Raw genomic sequence first — 11,170 nt, 5'->3', positions numbered from 1 at the left:
ATACCTGCACCGAGGTCACAAAATGACTTCTCAATTGTTATATTTCCTATGGTGCAAGGTATGTAAAAACTCCTAGGATCATCTTTCTTCTCTGGCAACTCTCTTTGGAGGATAGCACTACATTCCTTTGTCATCTCAATAATCTGTCCTTCCTTCAGGGATCTTTTCTTTGTGAGTACTTCTTTCATAAATTTGGCATATAATGGCATCTGTTCAAGTGCTTCTAAGAAAGGAATATTGATGCTGAGAATCTTGAATATATCCAGGAATTTTGAGTATTGCTTATCCTCGTTTTCTTTTTTGAACCTCTGAGGGTACGGAAGTTTGGGGACATCTGGCTTCACCCCTTCCTTCTTCTCTTGTAACTGTGTTTCAAGGATGTCCTCATCTTTCTTTGAGCTTTTTGCATTCTTGGTCTTTCTCTCCTCTTCACTTTTCTCTTCTATCTCTTCTTGTGGAACTTCTCTGTTGTGTTCTTCTTGATTGATGGCTTCCTTCTCCCTAGTTTTTTCATTTCCCACTATGATTGCTTTGCACTCCTCCCACTTTGTAGCTTTTCCTTTGTCCTTTGGATTGGAGATTGTATCACTTGGGAGAACATTGGTTGGCCGTTCAGCTTGTTTGGCCAATTGTCCCACTTGTCGTTCAAGGCTCTTCATGGTAGCTTCATTTCTCTCTTGCACTTTGACCAAGCTTTGAGTGGACTGAGCAATTGCTTGTATGGCTGCCTCAAGACTTGAAATTCTACTTTCATGATGGTCTATTGGTGGTATGATGGGGGTGGAATGTGGTTGCTGGAAGTTATTTGTAGGGGTAGTGTGGTAGTTTTGGGGGTTAGATGTTGGTGCGAAAATGCTATTTTGATGAGTTTGTGGATTGTGGTGGGGTGGTTGATATGTATTTTGTGGTTTCTTGTATTGATTATTATTAGTGTTTTGCTGGTCGTGGTTTGAGTAAGTTGTGTTTCTTGAGTTGTTTTGGTTTGAGTTTTTCTGCCATGATTGCTGGCTGTGGGTGTGGTTATCTCCCCATCTGAGATTTGGATGGTTCTTCCAGGATGGATTGTAGGTGTCACCATAAACCTCATTTTGGCCTGAGCCTTGGTTGTGCACATATTGAGGTTGTTCCTGCTACTGATTTTCTTGGTTTTCTTTATTTTGTCCCCATGTGGTTAATGGTTGGCTTGTATTCACTGCTGCAACTTGTAAACTATCAATCTTCTTAGCCATCTGCTCAAATTGTTCTTGAATCTGCTGCTGCATTATCTTGTTTTGAGCTAGGATGGTGTCCACCCTTTCCATTTCTAACACTCCTTTCCTTAGTGATGGTTGGCATGTCTCTGATGGCCAAAGAAATATTGGTTGTTAGCCACCATGTCAATGAGGTTCTGAGCTTCTTCAGTTGTCTTCATGAGTTGCATTGAGCCTCCTGCTGAATAGTCAAGTGCCTCTTGAGCTTTCATTGTTAGTCCTTCATAGAAATTTTGGAGTTTATCCCATTCATTAAACATCTCTGGTGGACACTTCCTGAGTAAAGCTTTGTATCTCTCCCATGCTTCATACAATGACTCTCCATCCATCTGAGTAAATGTTTGAATCTTTGTTTTGAGCCTGATGATCCTTTGAGGAGGATAAAACTTTGCTAAGAACTTTCTCACTAGATCCTCCCAATTGTTGATGCTTTCTCTTGGAAATGACTCCAACCATTGAGTAGCTTTGTCCCTCAGGGAAAATGGAAACAACAACAATTTGTAACTATCAGGATGTACACCATTGGTCTTCACTGTGTTACATATCCTCAGGAAGGTGGATAGGTGCTGGTTTGGATCTTCCAAGGGGCCTCCTCCATAAGAACAGTTGTTCTGCACCAAGGTGATGAGTTGGGGCTTCAATTCAAAGTTATTTGCATCGACATTTGGGGTAAGGATGCTACTCCCACAATGCCTTGGATTAGCAAATGTATATGAAGCCAAGACTCTCCTCTGGGGTTGACCATTGTTGTTGGCCATTCTCACTGGTGGATTTGTTGGATTTGTTGAGTGTTCCTCCAATTCATGATATTCTTCATCTGATTCTTCCTCTCCAGTAACATTTTTTTCTCTTGCTTCTCTTCGTAGCCTTCGGAGGATTCTTTCGTCAGTTTCATGAAAGGTAGGAATCTCTCTTCTTGTATCTGACATACAAGCAAAACACAAGATTCACACAATACCAGAAAAGCAATAACACTTCAATCCATGGCTGAAGTGAAATATTAGTTAGCTTAGGCAAAAATTCAAACAGTTAGTGGGTTAAAGTTAGAGAAACAGAAAAGAAAAAAGTGCTTGATCTAGATCTCCACTTCACTTAATCATTGTCAATCTAATCAATCCCCGGCAACGGCGCCAAAAACTTGATGGGATTATTTTTGTGGAAAAACGAATTTCTCCAAAACACCCAAAACTAACCGGCAAGTGCACCGGGTCGCATCAAGTAATAATAACTCACGGGAGTGAGGTCGATCCCACAGGGATTGAAGGATTGAGCAATTTTAGTTTAGTGGTTGATTTAGTCAAGCAAATCAAGATTTGGTTGAGAGATTTGTGATTAACCGAATTGAAATTGCATAGAAAGTAAAGGAAATGGGTAAATTGCATGAAATTAAAGAGAACTGGAATTTAAAGTGCTGAATCTTAAAGAGCAAGAAATTAAATGGCAGAAACTTAGAACGCAAGAAATGTAAATTGCAGAATCTTAAAGTGCAAGAAATGTAAATGGCTTGAATTGTAAAGGGAATTGGGAATTGGATTTGCAGAAATTAAACAAGGAAACGTAAAATTGCAACAAGCAGAGAAATAAAAGAAGACTTGGATTGAACCGGATCTAAAAACAGAATTGTAAATGAGCATGAAAAGCGTTAAACAGAGAAAGTAAAATGAGAATTCAGATCTCAGGACTCAAGAGACTAGATAACCAAGTCTAGATCTCAATGCCTTCCTAGATCCAACAAGAGTAATTGCAAAGGAAATGTAAATTGCAGAGAAAGTAGATGAGAGAGCAAGTAACAGAAACTGAAATTCAATTAAGTAGTGAATTAAACAAGATCCCAAGGTGAGATTGAAACAGAAGTTCTTCAATTCTCCACCCAAGATCCGAAGCAAGAAAATTAAAGAGTGCTGGGCAAGAACAAGGAAGAAGAGAGATCAATTCTCCTCCCCAATTCCCTTGAATTAAAACAACAATGCTAGAATGTAAAAGTGAGCGCTCCACAAAACTCCCCAATCAAACCCGAAAAGAAAGCTCTATGAAAACTAAAAGGGAAGCTCCTGAAAAACTTAAATCCTATGCTATTTATACACTTTCTTCAAATGGTCTTCAAGCCTTCAATTGGGCCTTTGATCTTGATGGAATTGGGTTGATAGAGGCCTTGGTTGATTGCTCTTGGAGTTTGGAGAAGAACCGAATTGAACCGGGTTGGAATCATGAAAGCTTGAGTAAAAGTTGGAGTAAAAGTTTGAGGCTAACTTTTACTCCAACTTTTCACATCAGCCACCCTTCTTTGCTGATACCAACGTTGGGGCAAAAGTTAGGGGTCAAACTTTTGCTCCAACGTTGGCCTCCCCTTGCATACTCATGGCGCCAACGTTAGCCAAAAAGTTAGAGGCTAACGTTGGCACAAACTTTTGCTCTCCAGGGTGTGTTTTTCATGCGCCAACGTTAGCCAAAAAGTTAGGGGCTAACGTTGGCGCAAACTTTTGCTCTCCAGGGTGTTGATTTGTGATGCCAAAAGTTAGCCAAAAAGTTTGAGGCTAACTTTTGCTCCAGCTTTTTGCCCAAAAGTTAGCCAAAAAGTTTGAGGCTAACTTTTGGTCCAGCTTTTTGCTCCCTGGTTCATTTTCAATTAATCCAAAAGTTTGAGCTAAAGTTTGAGGCAAACTTTTGCTCAAACTTTTTGTCCTCTCTTCCTCCTAACCATTCCTTCTTGCTTCAACCTTTCTCCAAGCTTTCTTCACCTATCATTAATCAACCAAACATATCAAAGCTATGCTCAAAATCATGAGATATTCATTCTTTCATAATATGTGACAATTATAGTATAAAATCTCATGAAATAGCATGAATTCATACATGGTTAATTAAATCAAAGGAAACATGAAAATCTACCCAATTGGCTTGCTTATGGCTCAAGAAAGTGCATAATTCAATTGAAAACTAAAGAAAAAGGCTAGTGAAACTAGGCTAAGATGACTTGTCATCATTCACACACCAAAGTAAGTTCAAAATCCTACAAGAAAGTCTTGCACACTAACCAATTACCTAAGGGCTTGAGAAACAAGCAACTTCCATTAACTCTGCAAGAATTCAATCACTCTCTTGGAAGGGCTACACACCATTAGCTAAGAGTAAGAAGAAGAAGCCACCAAGAGGTTGTATTGTTACTTAACTCTATCAGCATTGAATTACTCTAAACTGGAAGTTTGAATAGGCTCATCTTGACAGTAACTATTAGTTTAGTAATTATGCATCCTGTCTGTTTAAGTAGTCCTTGCATCATTAGTAGTCATTCTAGTTAGTAGTCTTTGCATTATGTTTGTTTTTCTTAAAATAAGTAAGCTAGTTGGTGCACGAAATTGTGATCTCCAGGCTCGAACAAATCCTGGTAATGGCTCCAAAGCTTGGTGCTCTGATCTTAATTCATAATTGTCACAACTTCGATACAACTAACCAGCAAGTGCACTGGGTCGTCCAAGTAATACCTTACGTGAGTAAGGGTCGAATCCCACGGAGATTGTTGGTATGAAGCAAGCTATGGTCACCTTGTAAATCTCAGTCAGGCAGATTTAAACATGATACTTTATTAGATTAAAATAAACAATAAAAGGGATAGAGATACTTATGTAGATTCATTGGCAGGGATTTCAGATAAGTGAATGGAGATGCTTTTCGTTCCTCTGAACCTCTGCTTTCTTGCTATCTTCATCCAATCAGTCTTACTCCTTTCCATGGCTGGCTGTATGCAAGGGCATCACCGTTGTCAGTGGCTACATCCCCTCCTCTCAGTGAATCATATGCTCATGCACCCTGTCACGGCACGGCTATTCATCTGTCGGTTCTCGATCATGCTGGAATAGGATTCACCCTCCTTTTGCGTCTGTCACTAACGCCCAGCACTCGCGAGTTTGAAGCTCGTCACAGTCATTCAATCATTGAATCCTACTCAGAATACCATAGACAAGGTTTAGACTTTCCGGATTCTCTTGAATGCCGCCATCATTCTAGCTTACGCCACGAAGATTCCGATTAAGAGATCTAAGAGATACTCATTCAGTCGAAGTTAGAACGGAAGTGGTTGTCAGGCACGCGTTCATAGGGAATGATGATGATTGTCACGTTCATCACATTCAGATTGAAGTACGAATGAATATCTTAGAAGCGAAACAAGATGAATTGAATAGAAAACAGTAGTACTTTGCATTAATCTTTGAGGAACAACAGAGCTCCACACCTTAATCTATGGAGTGTAGAAACTCTACCGTATGAAAATACATAAGTGAAGGTCCAGGCATGGCCGAGATGGCCAGCCCCCAAAACGTGATCACAGGATCAAAATACAATCCAGGATGCCTAATACAATAGTAAGAGGTCCTATTTATAATAAACTAGCTACTAGGGTTTACATGAGTAAGTATTTGATGTATAAATCCACTTCCGGGGCCCACTTGGTGTGTGTTTGGGCTGAGCTTAAGTGTAGCACGTGCAGAGGCCATTTGTGGAGTTGAATGCCAGTTTCTGTGCCAGTTTGGGCGTTCAACTCTGGTTTTGGATCCTTTTCTGGCGCTGGACGCCAGATTTGGGTAGAAGGCTGGCGTTGAACGCCAGTTTACGCCATCAATTCTTGGCCAAAGTATGGACTATTATATATTGCTGGAAATCCCTGGATGTCTACTTTCCAACGCAATTGGAAGCGCGCCATTTCGAGTTCTGTAGCTCCAGAAAATCCACTTTGAGTGCAGGGAGGTCAGAATCCAACAGCATCAGCAGTCCTTTTTCAACCTCTGAATCTGATTTCTGCTCAAGTCCCTCAATTTCAGCCAGAAAATACCTGAAATCACAGAAAAACACACAAACTCATAGTAAAGTCCAGAAATGTGAATTTAACACAAAATCTATTAAAAACATCCCTAAAAGTAACTAGATCCTACTAAAAACATACTAAAAACAATGTCAAAAAGCGTATAAATTATCCGCTCATCACAACACCAAACTTAAATTGTTGCTTGTCCCCAAGCAACTGAAAATCAAAATAGGATAAAAAGAATAGAATATACTATAAATTCCAAACTATCAATGAAACAGAGCTTCAATCATATGAGCGGGACTTATAGCTTTTTGCCTCTTGAATAGTTTTGGCATCTCACTTTATCCATTGAGGTTCAGAATGATTGGCATCTATAGGAACTTCAGATTTCGAATAGTGTTATTGACTCTCCTAGTTCAGTATGATGATTCTTGAACACAGTTTCTTCATGAGTCTTGGCCGTGGCCCTAAGCACTTTGTTTTCCAGTATTACCACCGGATACATAAATGCCACAAACACATAATTGGGTGAACCTTTTCAGATGTGACTCAGCTTTGCTAAAGTCCCCAATTAGAGGTGTCCAGGGTTCTTAAGCACACTCTTCTTTTGCTTTGGACCTTGACTTTAACCGCTCAGTCTCAAGTTTTCACTTGACACCTACACGCCACAAGCACATGGATAGGGACAGCTTGGTTTAGCCGCTTAGACCAGGATTTTATTCCTTTTAGGCCCTCCTATCCACTGATGCTCAAAGCCTTGGGATCCTTTTTATTTGCCCTTGCCTTTTGGTTTTAAGGGTTATTGGCTTTTTGCTCTTGCCTCTTGGTTTTAAGAGCTTTGGCTTTTTCCTTTTCTTTCTATTTTTTTTTTTCGCCTATTTTTTTTTTTTTTGCAAGCTTTGTTCTTTGCTGCTTTTTCTTGCTTCAAGAATCATTTTTATGATTTTTCAGATTATCAAATAACATGTCTCCTAGTCATCATTCTTTCAAGAGCCAACATATTTAACATTCTTAAACAACAACTTCAAAAGACATATGCACTGTTCAAGCATACATTCAGAAAACAAGAAGCATTGTCACCACATCAATATAATTAAACTAAGTTCAAGGATAAATTCAAAACTCATGTACTTCTTGTTCTTTTTGAATTAAAACAGTTTTTATTTAAGAGAGGTGATGGATTCATAGGACATTCATATCTTTAAGACAAAGTTACTAACTACTAATGATCATGTGATGAAGACACAAACATATATAAGCACATAACATATAAAAACGAAAAACAGAAGAAATAAGAGCAAGGAATGAATCCACCTTAGTGATGATGGCGTTTCAATGATGTTCTTGAGCTCTTCTATGTTTTTTCCTTGCCTTTTGTTGCTCCTCCTTCATTGCTTTTAGATCTTCTCTGATTTCATGAAGGATGATAGAGTGCTCTTGATGTTCCACCCTTGGTTGCTTCCAATAATTGTGTGGAAGAAATTGTATCCCCTGAGGTATCTCAGGGATCTCTTGATTTGCAGTCAAATGTTCTACCACTGAGCTATAGACCCTTGATGGAAGCTTTTGTCTTCCCTTTCCTCTTTCTAGAGGCCTCTCTGGCCTTAGGTGCCATCAATGGTTATGGAGAAAAACAAAAAAGCTATGCTTTTTACCACACCAAACTTAGAATGTTGCTCGCCCTCGAGCAAAAGAAGAAAGAATGAAGAAGATATGGAGGAGATGGATGGGAGTGTGTATTCGGCCATATGGGTGGGATTGGGTGGTAGAGAGAGATGTTGAATTTTGAAGGTAGTGGGTGTATGGATGTGAGTGGTAAATGGAAAACAGAAGGGATGATCATGAATGGGAAGAGAGATGATGAGGTAGGTGGGGATCCTGTGGGGTCCACAGATCCTGAGGTGATCCTGTGAGGTCCACAGATCTTGAGGTGTCAAGGCATTTACATCCCTGCACCAATTTAGGCATGCAAAATGCCCTTGCACACAACTCTGGGCGTTCAGCGCCAGGTTGGTGCCCATTTTGGGCGTTCAACGCCCATTTGCTGCCATTTCTGGCGTTGAACGCCAGAACCATGCTTGTTCTGGGCGTTCAGCACCAGGATGCTCCCATTCTGGGCGTTCAGCGCCAGAACTATGCTCTGTTCTGGCGTTTGAACGCCAGGCAGATGCTCCTCCAGGGTGTGATTTTTCTTCTGCTGTTTTTGATTCCGTTTTCAATTTTTATATTTATCTTGTGACTCCACATGATCATGAACCTAAGAAAACATGAAAAACAATAAAAATAAGAATTAGATGAACATTGGGTTGCCTCCCAACAAGCGCTTCTTTAATGTCAATAGCTTGACAGTGGGCTCTCATGGAGCCTCACAGATGTGCAGAGCTTTGTTGAGACTCTCCAACACCAAACTTAGAGTTTGGATATGGGAGTTCAACACCAAACTTAGAGTTTGGTTGTGGCCTCCCAACACCAAACTTAGAGTTTGACTGTGGGAGCTCTGGTTGACTCTGCTTGGAGAGAAGCTTTTTCTTCTTCCTCTCCATGGTTGCAGAGGGAGATCCTTGAGTTGTAAACACAAGGGAGTCCTCATTCCATTGAAGGACTAGTTCACCTCTGTCAACATTAATCACAGCTCTTGCTGTGGCCAGGAAAGGTCTTCCTAGGATGATGGATTCATCCTCTTCCTTTCCAGTATCCAGGACTATGAAATTAGCAGGTATGTAAAGGCCCTCAACCTTTACTAATACATCTTCTACTTGTCCATAAGCCTGTTTTCTTGAGCTGTCTGCCATCTCTAGTGAGATTTTAGCAGCTTGCACCCCATAGATTCCCAGTTTCTCTATTACAGAGAGGGGCATGAGGTTTATTCCTGAACCAAGGTCACACAGAGCCTTAAAGATCATGGTGCCTATGGTACAGGGTATTATGAACTTTCCAGGATCCTGTCTCTTCTGAGGCAATGTCAGTTGATCCAGATCACTTAGTTCATTGATGAACAAGGGAGGTTCAACTTCCCAAGCATCAATGCCAAACAATTTGGCATTCAGCTTCATGATTGCACCAAGAAACTTGGCAGTTTGCTCTTCAGTGACATCCTCATTCTCTTCAGAAGAGGAATACTCATCAGAGCTCATGAAGGGCATAAGGAGGTTCAATGGAATCTCTATGGTCTCAAGATGAGCCTCAGAGTCCTTTGGTTCCTCAGAGGGAAGCTCCTTATTGACCACTGGACGTCCCAGGAGGTCTTCCTCCTTGGGATTCACGTCCTCTCCTCTCCTCACAGGTTCGGCCATGGCGCTTATGTCAATGGCCTTGCACTCTCCTTTTGGATTCTCTTCTGTATTGCTTGGGAGAGTACTAGGAGGGATTTCAGTGATTCTTTTACTCAGCTGGCCCACTTGTGCTTCCAGATTTCTAATGGAAGACCTTGTTTCATTCATGAAACTTACAGTGGCCTTAGATAGATCAGAGACTAGATTTGCTAAATTAGAAGCATTTTGTTCAGAGTTCTCTGTCTGTTGCTGAGTTGATGATGGAAAAGGCTTGCTATTGCTAAACCTGTTTCTTCCACCATTATTAAAGCTTTGTTGGGGCTTTTGATCCTTCCATGAGAAATTTGGATGATTTCTCCATGTTGAGTTATAGGTGTTTCCATAAGGTTTACCTAAGTAATTTACCTCTGCTATTGCAGGGTTCTCAGGATCATAGGCTCCTTCTTCAGAAGGTGCCTCTTGAGTACTGTTGGATGCAGCTTGCATTCCATGCAGACTCTGAAAAATCATATTGACTTGCTGAGTCAATATTTTGTTCTGAGCCAGTATGGCATTCAGAGTATCAACTTCAAGAACTCCCTTCTTCATAGGCGTCCCATTGCTTACAGGATTCCTTTCAGAAGTGTACATGAACTGGTTATTAGCAACCATGTCAATGAGTTCTTGAGCTTCTGCAGGCGTTTTCTTTAGGTGAATGGATCCACCTGCAGAGGTGTCCAGTGACATCTTTGATAGCTCAGATAAACCATCATAGAATATATCCAGGATGGTCCATTCTGAAAGCATGTCAGAAGGACACTTTTTGGTCAACTGTTTGTATCTTTCCCAAGCTTCATAGAGGGATTCACCTTCTTTCTGTCTGAAGGTTTGAACATCAGCTCTAAGCTTGCTCAGCTTTTGAGGAGGAAAGTACTTGGCTAAGAAAGCCGTGACCAGCTTATCCCAAGAGTTCAGGCTATCTTTAGGTTGAGAATCCAACCAGATTCTAGCTCTGTCTCTTACAGCAAAAGGGAAAAGCATGAGCCTGTAGACTTCAGGATCTACTCCATTAGTCTTTACAGTATCACATATCTGCAAGAATTCAGTTAAGAACTGAAAAGGATCTTCAGATGGAAGTCCATGAAACTTGCAGTTCTGCTGCATCAGAGAAACTAATTGAGGTTTCAGCTCAAAATTGTTTGCTCCAATGGCAGGAATGGAGATGCTTCTTCCATGTAAATTGGAATTAGGTGCAGTAAAGTCACCAAGCATCCTCCTTTCATTATTATTATTTTCGGCTGCCATCTCCTTTGCCTGTTCGAAAATTTCTGAAAGGTTATCTCTGGATTGTTGTATTTTAGCTTCTCTTAATTTTCTCTTCAGAGTCCTTTCAGGTTCTGGATCTGCTTCCACAAGAATGTTCTTATCCTTGCTCCTGCTCATATGACAAGGAAGAATGGCCAGAAAAATGATAATAATAATAGAGATCCTTTATACCACAGTATAGGGATCCCTTTGTGAGTAGAAGAAGAGGGGAAGATAAAGGATGTGATATAAAGGAAGAAACACAACTGTGAGGATTGGAATGTGAGATGAGATGTTAGGATATGAATGAATAAATAGAATGAGATGGGGGAGGTATAATTTTCGAAAATTATTTTGAAAAGGAGTTAGTGATTTTTGAAAATTGGTTTTTGAAAATTTGTTAGTATTTTTCGAAAAAAAAAATTTTTTTTTTTGAAATAAAATTAAAAATAAAAATAATTAGTTAATTAAAAAGAAATTTTGAAAAAGGGGAGAGATATTTTCGAAATTGAGAGAAAGAGAGTTAGTTAGGTGGTTTTGAAAAAGATAAGAAATAAACA

General features: G+C 40.1%; 1 non-coding gene across 1 annotated transcript; it reads left to right on the top strand.

Moving 5' to 3' along the window:
* The first annotated feature begins 10,106 nt into the window (after positions 1-10,106).
* On the top strand, positions 10,107-10,214 carry LOC148565615 (small nucleolar RNA R71). Its single transcript, XR_015884240.1, has one exon. It is a non-coding gene; the product is annotated as a small nucleolar RNA R71 (small nucleolar RNA).
* Positions 10,215-11,170: the final 956 nt, after the last annotated feature.

The sequence above is a fragment of the Arachis ipaensis genome, chromosome B5 (assembly GCF_059453495.1).
Source record: "Arachis ipaensis isolate K30076 ecotype BB chromosome B5, ASM5945349v1, whole genome shotgun sequence".
NCBI classification, from domain to species: Eukaryota; Viridiplantae; Streptophyta; class Magnoliopsida; order Fabales; family Fabaceae; genus Arachis; species Arachis ipaensis.
This window is presented reverse-complemented; position numbering and strand designations above follow the sequence as displayed.